Raw genomic sequence first — 13,573 nt, 5'->3', positions numbered from 1 at the left:
CTTAATTTATGACAGAACATAACAAAAATGAGACATTAGGAGAAGGTGGTGTACCTCAGTACCAAATTTGGAAAACCATGTCTAAAATTCTTATTATCTATTGTACTTTATATTTCATGATGCCATTTTTTTCTACTACTATTGTTTCACTAATCCATTTTTTCTAAATCAAAATCAGAAATCTTGAAAAGAAGAGAAGCAATTTTGTATAGTTATCATGAGGTGGCCTAATGTACACAACAGCATTGTTCCTTAAACCACGACTGAAATTGGTTACTCAGCAGATATAAAACAAAGTTATAACAGTGGGGGTAAGTGGGACTAAAAGCTCTGCAGGTAAGTTGTTCTCAAAAGCTCCTTTCAAAGAGCTCAATGAAAAACAAAAGATAAATACACTCTGTCGCAAAAAAATATATGCACCCAGAAGAAATTGAGCTACACTTACGAAACTTGGCAGGCATTTAGTGTATAAGGAGATAAGAAGATGATTAAAAATTCAGAATAAAAGATAATTTTATTGAGCAGTTACAGCATGCAAAAGGTTACAAATCAGTAAGTAGTAAAGTCACCTCTGGCAGCTATACAAGCGAAACACGACGTGGCATCGAATCAATTAGGTCACTTATGACCCCCTGCAGAAGATCATGCCATAATCTTAGCAACTGCGTCGTTAATTCCCTTGTATCCCGGGATGGCTGCAGTTACCTTCCCAGCATATCTCAGACATGCTCTATTGGCAAAAGGTCTGGTGACCTGGCAGGCCATAGGAGTACGTCATATCCCTGAAGACAATGTTGAGAGAGTCGTGTTGTATGTGGACGAACATTGTCCTGCTGATAAATGGCACCTGGGCGACTTGATAGCATGGGCAGAACAATCGGTGTTAAAATTCTGTTCCCGTATCTGCAAGCTGTCAGAGTGCCTTGGAGAACAACTAGAGGTGATCGCGTGTCCCAAGAAATCGCTCCCCACACTGTCACACCTTACGAAATGGCTGTATGCCATTAGACAACAAATGCCGGATCGGAGTGCTGGCCAGTGCGCCTCCACACACATGTACGGTGATCATCAGCAATGAGACTGAATTGGGATTCATCGCTGAAGATCACACGCCTCCAGTCTGTTACACTCTAAGCTGCCCGAGGTTGGCAAAAATCCAGTCGACACTGCTTGAGATGTGGGGTCAGTGGCAAGCGTCTTAATGGACGTCGACTCCATACACTATCTTCGGCCAGTCGTCTCCTAATGGTTTCCCTTGATACCACCAGATACTTGAAAGGAGGTAAGTGGCGTTGAATTGATGCTAGCAACGTTGTCGGTGCCGACGTGGCCGCTCTTCCGATTGCGCAATCCTTGCGTTCAGTTGTGTTCCTGGGACGCCCTGACCCTCTGCGACAGTAGACTCTCCTTTCCGTGATCCATTGTTGCCAACACAGAGCAACTACCATATCACTCCGACCGAGGTGGTGGCCGATACTCCTGTTTGACCAACCTGCTTCTCTGAGGCCTATTATACGGCCCCTATCAAACTCCATCAGCTGTTCGTACTGCCGTCGGTTCCGTCTAGAAGCCTCTTAAGTCACAATACAGTCAACCGAAGTCAACAGATTCGATTGAATAGCCCTACAGCACAAGTACTCATGCTTTTAAACTCTCCCACTTGTGCAACTCACACGCTCATAGCTCACTTAGCCTAGTTTCATTGGCGCTGAAATTTTAATCATTTGCATATTGGCTACCAAACTGCATTTGTGCTGAGTTTCATGATTGGGGCTCTAATTCTTCTAGGTGCATATTTTTTTTGCGACAGAGTGTAAATTGAGTCAATACCTGGTGAAATGGAACGTTACAGAGCACGTATAGCAGCCATATTAGTTGGGCCAGTGGCATTCGTATTTTAAAAGCTGAGCATGAGCATTACTGATATACTTTTGTAAATATTTTCATTTTTGAATTTTTTGGTCTTTTTCAAATTTTAACAGATTGTGTTTAGTTTTTTAGTGTCTTTCTGCAAATATAGATTGTGCATCGTAATATATTTTGTTGAAAGGATTCACGTTTCGTTATCTCACATATAATTTAATTTTTCAAGGAAATGTGTATGTGTTGCTAGTTGTTTCTTTTTTGTGGGCCAAGTTGTTCTGAGGAACAACAAACCCCACAAAAAAGAAGCAGCTAGCCCCAAGGAATTTCGTGTACCTAGTCATCTGCATCAGCAATGCAGTGAACAAAACAGACATTAATAAATATCACACGTGTATATTTGTTACGTTGAAAGACCGATATTGGAGAATGTCGATGATTTACCCCAAATAATAGATCTTTCTCATATATACAGATAAAAAGATATGAAATTTTGGAAGATCAAAATATGAATAAAAATATCTTTCATACTTTAATATCAAATTATGATTTTTTGAAGGATCATACTTTTTGTTCTGCCTCCTAATAAAATGAAAAAAAAAAGCTTGAAAAAAAAGAGTAAACTTTGATTCTCATATCTGATGCAAGCAGATTGCATTTTTCAAAATAAAAGCATAGTATGAAAATGATAACTAAATAAGTTTATTAAATTAAAATGATTTTGGAACTGCCATTGTTACCGTCTCGTAACACATTTTTCTACTTTGTGAGCCAAATTGTCTATGCAGTAATAAAAAAGTTCATGACGTTCTTCAAAGAAAAAGTTTGAATTCAAAAACACATTTATTTTAGGCTATTTACACATTATTTACATCTATCTAATTAAACTTCTTTCAATAAAAATGGCCAAATTAATCTTATGTTGCCTTCATCTTAATAGATAAATCTTATTCTATTTTTACGCTGTTGCCACACGTCAAAAGTAAATTTCTTGTTTTCTCGAGGCGGAAAGGATGATCACTACTGGATTTTCAAGGCTTTTATCTCTATCATCCTCCCCACCTTGAGTTCTGAACAAACTCTAAATCTCATCAATAATATAATTTTGTCCTTAACTAATAAATCCCCAAAATAAAACAAAACATCATAAAATAATTCAAAATACTTAAACATAAGAAACAAGGAAAGTCTAATGTCAAACTGGAAAGTTCTGTAGGAGACACAGTTCATCAAGTAGTCACCCCTTTGTGTCTCCACAGCTCTATGACGGTGCAGTGACGGGTGCATCACCAGTCACTGTCCCTCACAGCCTCAGCACAGATTGGAATATTTCTTGGCTCTTGTTGTATGAACACAGGAAGGTCTGACCTGTCATTCTCTCTAAGTTCAAGAGGATACAGTCTCTGTATTGGCCTCATCACAAAGCTCTTTGCAGTCTTCAGTTGTACTAATCGTACGACATTATCTTTTCCTGGGAAAAGCTGAACTACTTTTCCCAGGGGCCAGTCCAGACGCTTCTTATCTTCGCTACCGATCAGGACAATGTCTCCCACTGCTATCAAATCATGAATTTTCGTGGATTTGGAGCGAAGAAAACCAAGATACTCAACTCTAAATCTTTTTCTAAGATGATCGCGAACAGTTTGTAAATAATTTAATCTTTTATTTAGGGATGTTCTTTCAATGCTGTCCAAGTCAGGTGTATCTGTCATAGGTAGATCGCGTAGAAACATTGCTGGGGTTAATGTTTTAAGTTCTGGATCCTCTGAGACATATGTTATAGGTCTATTGTTCATTATTGCTTCGCATTCGCAAACTAATGTTAGAAGTTCTTCATAATTTAAGGAAGAACGTCCTAAATTCTTTCCGAGAAGGTTCTTGAGAATTTTTATTAGACTTTCCCAAAACCCTTCCCACCATGGGGCTGATGGAGGGTTAACTTCCATTTGATTTGAGAAACTTCAAATTCTTTCTGTATCTTGTCCCAGTCTAATTTCTTTAGAGATTTATCTAATCCAACAAAGTTCGTCCCATTATCGGAATAAACTACAGAAATTCTTCCAAGTCTTGCAATAAATCTTCTCATAGCGTAGATGAACGCTGTAGTACTAATTGATTCCACCAACTCCAAATGAACACATCTGTAAACCGCACAAGTAAATATCACAATCCAAATTTTGCTTCCTGACTTCGTAAAAAGGGGACCTGCCAGATCCACCCCTGTAACTTGAAATGTAGCAGACAATTCTGTTCTATGGGAAGGAAGAGGTGGCAGAGGAGCCTCCAGATGTTTAATTCTTTGCCTCTTGCAAATAACACAATCTCTTACAACCGAATGAACAGTCTTTCGTCCTTTTACAATCCAAAATCTTTCTCTCAGAATTGTTAATAATATCAGTGGTCCTGCATGTTTGTTCAAGATATGTTGTTCTTCAATAATTCTTTTAACCAATGGATGCTTTGAAGGTAGAATAATGGGAAATGAAAATTGTTCTGTCTCAGTTTCATTAAATATTCGGGACTTCATTCTCAAAATTCCGTCATTATCTTCATAGACTTGTAAACCTTGAAGTGTTTTCTTGGCATTCTCATTGATAAAGCATTCCCTTTGAATGCAGCAAAAAAGAGTCTTCTCAGAATTAGTAATTTCGTCCCTGGTAATTTTTTCCAGCTTTTGAGAGTTCTTAGCTTTTGGACGAAAGCGTAGTATCCATGCTAGAATTCTTACTATCTTCGAAAATTTTGAGTGTCTTTCAGCAAAATAAACTGCTATGGAAAATACTTCGCTGTTATTTGTAGAGACTGCCACTCTGAGTTTCTCCTTTTCAATTTCTTCTTCATTCATATTAACCGAAGATTTAGGCCAGTCATCTTCAGTTTGTTTTAACCATGAAGGGCCTCACCACCAGGATGATTTCAGTAACTGTTTCACTCCACATCCTCTTGACAGTAAGTCCGCAATATTTTCACGGCCAATTATGTGGAACCAATTGTCTGCTTCTGTTAGTTTCCTAATCTCATTGACTCTGTTTCTCACAAAAACCGACCATTGATCTGGTCTCTTTATCCAAGCTAAAACGGTAGATGAATCAGTCCAGAAGAATGATCTCACCTGCTCTAAGTTCAGAGATTCCTTTAAAGATACATAAAGTCTTGCTCCTATGGTTGCGGCCATGAGCTCAAGTCGAGGAATAGTGATAGGCTTCAAGGGAGTTATTCTAGCCTTTGCTTGCAGAAGCTGAACACTGACTCCTCTTCCTGAATATTCACATCTAATGAAGACACAAGCGGCATAAGCAACTTGACTTGCATCTACAAATGTGTGGAAGCTAATATTTATATCTGGTGTAATGCCTAACCATCTTGGGATTTTAATATTTTGCAAAAGAGGTATGTCTTTTTTCCATTTCAAGAATCTTTTCTTTTTATCTTCACTTGCTTCAATATCCCATGATAACTTCGTTTTCCACATTTCTTGAAGTAGAAGCTTAGGTTGAATCAAAACTGGAGCTAGAAAACCAATGGGATCAAAAAATTTTCCCACAAGAGAAAGGAGATTCCTTTTTGTAAGTGCTTTTTCTTCAAATTCAAGATATGTAGGATCAATCTCTAAAGAATCGCAATTTTTATCCCAGACGAGTCCCAGAACGTTAGATTTAGCTTCTTGTAAAGAAAATGGATCAAGAGCGGTAGTTTCCCACCCCCTCAGCTCAAATCTTCCTTCTTTCATTATTCTTGTACTCCCTTCTATGAAAGTATGAGCCTCAAATTTATCATGCACACTTGTTACACAGTTATCTACATAAAAACTATTTCTTAATTTTTCTGAAATCACTCTTGTTTCCTTCTCACTTAATGATGTTCTGTATAAATGGTGGTCTAGAACCGCTGACAAGAGAAAAGCGCTACTGGTAACGCCGAAAACTATTCTCGTACGACGAAAAATGGTTAATTCATTGTTCTTATTATACCATAAAAAGCGTAAAAAGTCTCTGTCTTCTTTATTCACTGATATCTGCAAAAAGGCCCTTTTAATGTCAGCAACAACCCCTATTTTTCCTACTCTAAACCTTGCTAAAATCGAAGGAATAGTTTCGATTAAATTTATTCCTGTTTCTAAACAGTCATTTAATGAGGGATGGTTGGGACCTTTTGAAGACGCATCAAACACTGGTCTAATCTTGGTCGTACCTTTTTCTTTAATAACTGGGCGATGAGGTAGGTAATGCGCTGGCATGTCTATCTCAGAATTTGATAGTTCTTCGATTATCCCTTCTTGAATCCATTCGTCAAAAACTTCATCATATTTATCTCGAAGTCCTCTTTTGTTTAAATTTCTACAAGTAGATTCAAGTCTTTTCAACGATAGATTATAATTATCGTATAGAATGGCATTATCCATCTTCCACGGTAAATTTACTTCGTATCTGCCGTCTTCGTTTTGTTTCACAGTTTTTTGGAAATAATTCATAACTGCCTTATATGCATCTTCTTTAGAATTTTGTTGAATTGGATCTCTTATTCCGATAATTTCTAAATCCCACAACTTGGATACTGACATTTCATTTTGGGACAGCATAGTTGTAGCACTCATAGTAAAATTTCTTTTACAATTATTTTGTGGAACTTTCCCTAGCAAAGTCCATCCCAGTTTAGTATATAGAGCAACTAAACCGGAAGCTAATTCTTCACGTTTCCCTGTGAAAAGTTTTCCGGCAACGTCTGCACCTAAAAGAACTTCAACCGATCCAAAGTTTCTTTGAACGTCTGTTAGATGAATGCCTTTCATTTTCAGCTCCTTTAACCAAGGTCCCTTTCTTATACTTGGAATGTCATTGCAAATAATGTTTTGATCTAAAACATCTAGACTGCAAGTATAACTGCCTTTCAGATCTGCCAAAAGAATTTTATAAGAACGATGCTTCTCAATTTTTGTTTTTGCGCCACCAAATAATGAATGACTAAGTTCTTCTTCTCCTTGCACTTTAAATCCCATTTCTATAATGGTAGGTTTCAAGATGTATGAAAACTGTGAACCTGTATCAATAACCGCACGGACATTTCATTCTTCATTTTTACCAATTAACTTTACAACTAAAGTTTGCAAGAGAACCTCTTTGGAAGTCATAGAATGTAACGCATCAACATTTTTCTCTAGTTCACTGTCATTATCTTCAGAATTTTCCCTAATTCCACTTCTCTTAATATCGGGACACATCATCTCATAATGACGTCTTGAACAGATGCGGCATTTTATGACGCTTCTACGTTTATTGGCTAAATGTCCTTTATTAAAACAAATAAAACAGCAACCTAGTTTCATCAGAAAATCTCTTTTTTGACTCATTTGTTTCATCTTAAATTCTTTGCAATCTCGTAATAAATGTTTATCATCTTCACAGAAAAAACATTTACCTCCCTTAATTTTTGTTTCGTTCAACAATTCGGACGCAGTTGAAGGACGATTTTTGCTAGTTTTGTGAGACAGTTCTTGAGAATCACGTTTACTATGTACAGGGGGGAAGTGCTCAATGTTCTGCGTACTTGAACTTGAAATTAAAGTTGCGGCCTTTTCCTGACTTATTACTTTGGCTTTTAAAATTTTCATTATTTCCGAAACCTTCCATTCATCATCTATGGTGTACTTCTTAGTTATCTCTAATACTATATCGTTTGGCAGTAATCTGATCAGAATCGGACAAAGTAGGGTTCCATAGCTATCTTCTGTTACTCCCAGCGATTCCAAATTTCTTATTCCAGTTTGACAAGTGTCAAATAATTTACGCAAGGAAACATCATTTGATCTTTTTACGGCATTAAGGCTAAGTAACTTATTCAAATGAGAGTTAATAACTATGGTTTTCTTGCCAAAACGGTCTTTTAAGGTGTCGATAGCTGATTGATAATTATTATTGGTCAAGCTAAATCCTTTAATTGCATTTGAAGCTGCCCCTTTCAAATATGAACGTAAATAGTTGAATTTGTCTACATTAGAAATATTGGTATTCTTATGGATTGCAGACACATATTGGTCCCAGAATCTTTGCCAATCTGATGGATCACCATCAAATTTATCAATAATCAGTCGCGGTAGATTAATGTGAGCAGTTTCATTTTCCCGAATCACAATTCTTTGTTCTGTTTCTGAACCATTTAACGTCGCAGTCGGCACAATGAAATGGGAAGGAACTTCAAATTTTGTTTTGGCACGTTTTACTCTTGATCGCCAAATTACTATGTTAGAGTTGTATTCATTGCATTTTAAAATTTCGTCTTCTAAATCTTTCAAATCAATCGTTTTTTGAATTTCAGTGTCGAGACAATTAAGTTCTTTTTCTTTCAAATCTAATTCTGCCAAAAATTGGTCTAAATCCTCTTCATTTATGTTACCTTCTATAAATTTGGCATCAATTTTGTTGATTAATTTTGTTGTTTGAGTTCTAAAAACAGTGCGCTTTGCTTTATTAACCGCATCCATTATCTACGTATTGCAGTTATCTTAAATTAAAACTTCAGCAAATAAGCACAATATCTTTTATAAATTCTATCAAATCGTATTTTCTGTTTCTTACAGTATAGTAAGCACTGGTAACTTACTTCTTTTAATCTTGCAGAGGATAACCAAAAGTTCGTCAGTCATTCCATGGCGATCACGTCATAATAATTCCATCTGTATTATTGAATAGACAAAGCCCACCGGGGGCGCCAAATATTACCGTCTCGTAACACATTTTTCTACTTTGTGAGCCAAATTGTCTATGCAGTAATAAAAAAGTTCATGACGTTCTTCAAAGAAAAAGCTTGAATTCAAAAACACATTTATTTTAGACTATTTACACATTATTTACATCTATCTAATTAAACTTCTTTCAATAAAAATGGCCAAATTAATCTTATGTCGCCTTCATTTTAGTAGATAAATCTTATTCTATTTTTACGCTGTTGCCACACGTCAAAAGTAAATTTCTTGTTTTCTCGAGGCGGAAAGGATGATCACTACTGGATTTTCAAGGCTTATCTCTATCAGCCATTTTAACAGGTCTACATAATTAATGTTGTTAATAATCTTTGACATATTCACTGAAGATTCAGAGTTCGGGGGAAAAAAATTGGGAGGAGGGGAGGTATAACATAACAGACAATACCGAATATCCAATATTAACTCACGAAAAATATTTCAATGCATAACAGGAACTTAATCATCCCTGTTTGCCTCGATAATTCAAACCCATATAATTTTCTCCCAAAGTAAGGTTTTTACATCGCACTATAAAAGTGCAAATATTGCCAAGCTAGTAAAATGATGTTAATATTTTGTAATCAAATCACTGTCATGGGCAGGTAAAGGGCAGTATCTGCAAATTTTTCATTTTTTGCTATCTGTTTTACGTTAGCTTTATTCTACAAGCTTGCTTATTTGGTCTCCGCTGAAAAAAAAGCATGAAAAAAGTTCTAATTCCAACATTTCCATATTGTTAGTATTGAATCTGACACACATTTCCTCAAATATCTTAAAAATTCATTTCTGCAGATACTGTCGTTTACCTGGCCACAGCAGCATAAAGGTACAACACCAGAGACCCTAAATGGTGATAATTTAAAATCTGGTAACTCTATTTGAAGGGATCATAAAAAGGTGAAAAAATTATTGGTTTACAAAGAAATATGCATAATTTTGATTTTAGATTTGCTTTTTTAGAAAACAATTTGTGAAAGATCCCTTTTGGTTCATCAGATTTACGTGAAGGGTCTGTTTTGCCCGAGTTTTTTTGTGAAATGTCCATTTTGGTTGATTTTTGTGAAGGGTCCATGAACGGATCCAAATTTCCATCCAGATCCCTGATGATGTAAGCAGAAACAAGTATATCTGCATATAATCAGTACAGTTGGAAAAAAAATTATCACCATATGAGTTAAGCAACATTTTGGTGAAATGAATATTTTTTCAACTAATTTTATGAAAGAAGAAATAATTACTTAATTGTCATGTTTTATTACATAATTTATTTAATTAAAGATTGCAGAAAATTTCTTGAGTGACAACACTTTATATTTTATCTGTGTTTGTCGATTAATGTTAGTTATCTTTTTTATTATTATTGTAAAGAAAAAAAAACTTAATTTTTGGGACTGAGATGTGAGATTTCTAGAATAAGTAGAATAAAATTAAAAAAAGACTATTAATATGTTTTTGAATTGTATTTCTCTATTATTGAACATACCAATTTGTGGCAACAGCTATTTCTATAGGTAAAAAGTAAAAATGTTCAACTTCAAAGCAATTCTATTTTCCCAATTCCATTCTTTATTTTTCCTGTACATATGCCCATTCATGAAAACAGACTTTTTTGAAACAATGAGTGGCCAAGTGCAATTTCCTGATGCTTAGATTACACATTTTGCTAACCCAAGGTACACCACATAATACAAATGAACAAAATGAGGTTTTATACCTAACTTATTTAAGATCTCCTACTGTAAACAGTGGAATATATTGATGAAGATTTCTAACTGTGGGAGCAAAAACCAATCTACCATTACTCATTTTCTTTAGAAAAAGAAACTGATAACTAAATAGGAGATTTAGAGCCAGGTTAAATTGAGAGTTACAGTTAACTGACATTTACTACTTGTATGAACTAGCCACAGGCATTTTCTTGTATACTGCTACTAATTGGGATGTTACTCATCCAGTTAAACGTGAAGAATCTACTTGTGCCACTGGTTCTATTTAATTAACATGCTCTCCTGTTGCTAACCATGTACTGATTGGCAGACATTATTCAATCATTAAAATTTATTTCCCTCAGAGGACTGTGATTTATTCATCACATCCTTTACAAGTGACTACTCATTCTCTGTCATTTTTGTTTTCACCAAAAAAATCTACCTATTATTTGATAAAAACAAGTCTAAAAATTCAAACTGAGCCTCTTTGAAATGTTTTCAATTTGAAAATCTAAAGTAGGATTACTAGTTCAAAATAAACACTGAAGAATTTAACGTAAATGAAAACATCTTCACAGAAATGGAAGACAAAAATAAAAGTAAGGTTCAAATAGATCTAAATTATAAATATAATAAAAAGAAACACACATTTAAATTAGTGTAAATAAAAGTAATGCATTGCAAAATTTATCATTAAGTTAAAGCTGATAAACACAACTTAATAGGAAATATGAAGATCAGCTCTTCTTTAAATGATCAAAACAAATCAAACATTGAAAATAAGGAGAGTTTTTCAAAGTCTCGGATTCCATTTAAATCAAATCATAATTGTCAAGACAAAGATATTGAAGGGGAGGGGGGGATGATAACTTCAATGAGCCACTTTGGAAAGCATTACCAAACAGATTCTATAAAAAAGTAATTAACTAATGAAACACAAACTCAAAACTTATCAACTAAACCAAGAAATTACTGAACAGTTCAAAACATATTGAAACACTGGAACAAATAAATATTCAGTAGTCAACATGTCACTGTAGAAAACTTAGAAAGAAAATAGGAAACAGCATTTAGAAGTTTAGATGACTAGACAATGTTAATTTAACGATTGTCAAGGGACAGGAAAAAGTTATCATTAAATTGAGGAGCATAGACATTGAATGCAGTCAAATCTGGACCAGTGAAGTATCATTAAATTGAGAAAATCTATAAATTCGGTAGAGTCAGAAGGGGCAATTATGGGTCAAAATACCATAACAACTTAATATTTTCTTAAGTATAAAAGATAAAATGATTTAACTAGGCATGGAGTAAGCTTACAGAACTTGAAAATTATTCAAATGATCCCTTTACCTAAAATTACATTACTATTTATTTTATTTAAATTAAATGAGCGACCAGAAATTACCCTGGATCAGGGCAATTATGGGTCACACATGGGGTAAATAAGGTTCACCCCCTTTATAAAAAATAATCCATGTCAGAAGTAATTAACTATTCTAAATTATCATTTCTTAGCCCACAAAGAGATTTTTTAATGACAAAAAGTTTTATGTTTAAGAAATAACACATTATAATTGAAATAATTTGATGTTATTTTTACTAGTCGACTACAATTGGTTATTGCTCTTTGCTCTAAGTCCACGATTCGGTGAAGAAATTTCTTTAATATCTATATCCTACCTTCATCATTCATGTTTCTATCAACTGCAAGGATTTTTCTTTTTAATTTCAATTAACTAGATTGAAAAAAATGCACTTATTTCAAATTACATCTATGAACGTATCTCTTGAACAAACTAAAATTTACGACACCTTGTTCCAGAAAATTCATTTCTACTTTTTCTTTGTCTAAAATTTAAGTTATTTTCCCATTGTAGAATATGTCGCTATCATCATACACAACAAAGTATATCTGATTTTCAGGTACAAAATGAATTTGGTTATAACACCATGTTTTAACATTTTGAAAACAGGATTGTTTTTGTAATTGTGTTCTTGCAAATTCTTCCCTCTTTTTGTCACAGTCATAAACAATTTCAAAAATTCAAAATAAGCATATTTTGCATTTAGGGGCTGTCTATATCAGCTTGTTGAGGTACTTTTATTTTTTTGCATGCAGGGTTTTTCACATTGACTACATTTGTAAATTCCATTTCTCTTGCAATTACAAGATACACAAACGAGTTTGATTGTTATAACTATCAAATTCGTCTCCTTATTTGGTAATTGTGGGATTTGTATTAATTTGTTGCTTATTTTGGTCCTTGATGTGTGCCATAATTGCATGCTGACATAGTTTATCTTCAAAACTGAAACTGATTTTCTAGCCAAAAGGGCACTGTACTTCAGCGGCAATTGAAGAAGATATATTATCTAATTCTGCACTTTGAGCATTAAAATTCCTTTCCAAGAGAGAGTTTAGCACACAAAAGGATAAGTTAAAGTTAATACTGATATTATTTACATAGAAAAAAATAAGAAAAATGTCTAAAATATAATAAAATATACTGACCCAGATTTACCCCGGTGACCCAGAATTGCCCCACTAAACTGGGGTATAAATCAACTTACTTTTATGCTAACTTTTTGAAAAGAAAGAAAAAAACTATGTACGTATAAAAAACCTAGACCATTTGCTATTGAAACACAGCACCAACAAAATTATTCATTCACAACAGTGCTTCACCCACACAAATCTTGAAAAAAATCATGATTTTCCCAGGCAGTCTTTTTTTGAAGATGTTTTTATACAAGCTATATATCTTTTTTCTCTCTTATTTACTTCACTGTTGCATTGTTTTTGACCTTGGTATAGGAAAATTGAATGTATTAGCAGGACTTAGTATAATTTAGTTCTTTGGCACAAACATTTTTGAACAGTAAAAAGTTTGTGACCATTATTTACCCCGGAAAGAGAGTGACTCATAATTCCCTGTGTGACCCTATCATTAAATCGAAGTTAAGTTACAGGTAGATAAGAGCATGAAAATTTGAGCTCATTTTAATATATTGAATGCTAGAGGAATTAAAAAGCAAATTTCAATCATTGTTTTTGAATAAGTGCAACATTTCACAAAAAAAACTACATGGTGGGAAAAAGTCTTTAAAAAATTGCAATTGCAAAAAATAACTGTGCTTCTAGTCAGGGGGCTATGGGGGAAGAAACTGCATTTTGTGATAAAATTTTGAAACTTGGCATGTTGGTAGACATTGTATATACAAATATTTTAGGAAGGGGAGACATTCCAAAATTCAACCC

General features: G+C 34.4%; 1 protein-coding gene across 1 annotated transcript in view; it reads right to left on the bottom strand.

Annotated features, from left to right (window-relative positions):
* LOC129218111 (ubiquitin-conjugating enzyme E2 J1-like) overlaps positions 1 to 13,573 on the bottom strand; it is a 66,120-nt gene that overhangs the window by 25,268 nt on the left and 27,279 nt on the right. The window lies entirely within an intron of this gene.

Source organism: Uloborus diversus, chromosome 3 (assembly GCF_026930045.1).
Source record: "Uloborus diversus isolate 005 chromosome 3, Udiv.v.3.1, whole genome shotgun sequence".
Lineage (NCBI taxonomy): Eukaryota > Metazoa > Arthropoda > Arachnida > Araneae > Uloboridae > Uloborus > Uloborus diversus.
Note: the sequence above shows the minus strand (reverse complement) of the source record. Positions and strands in the feature narration are given on the sequence as shown.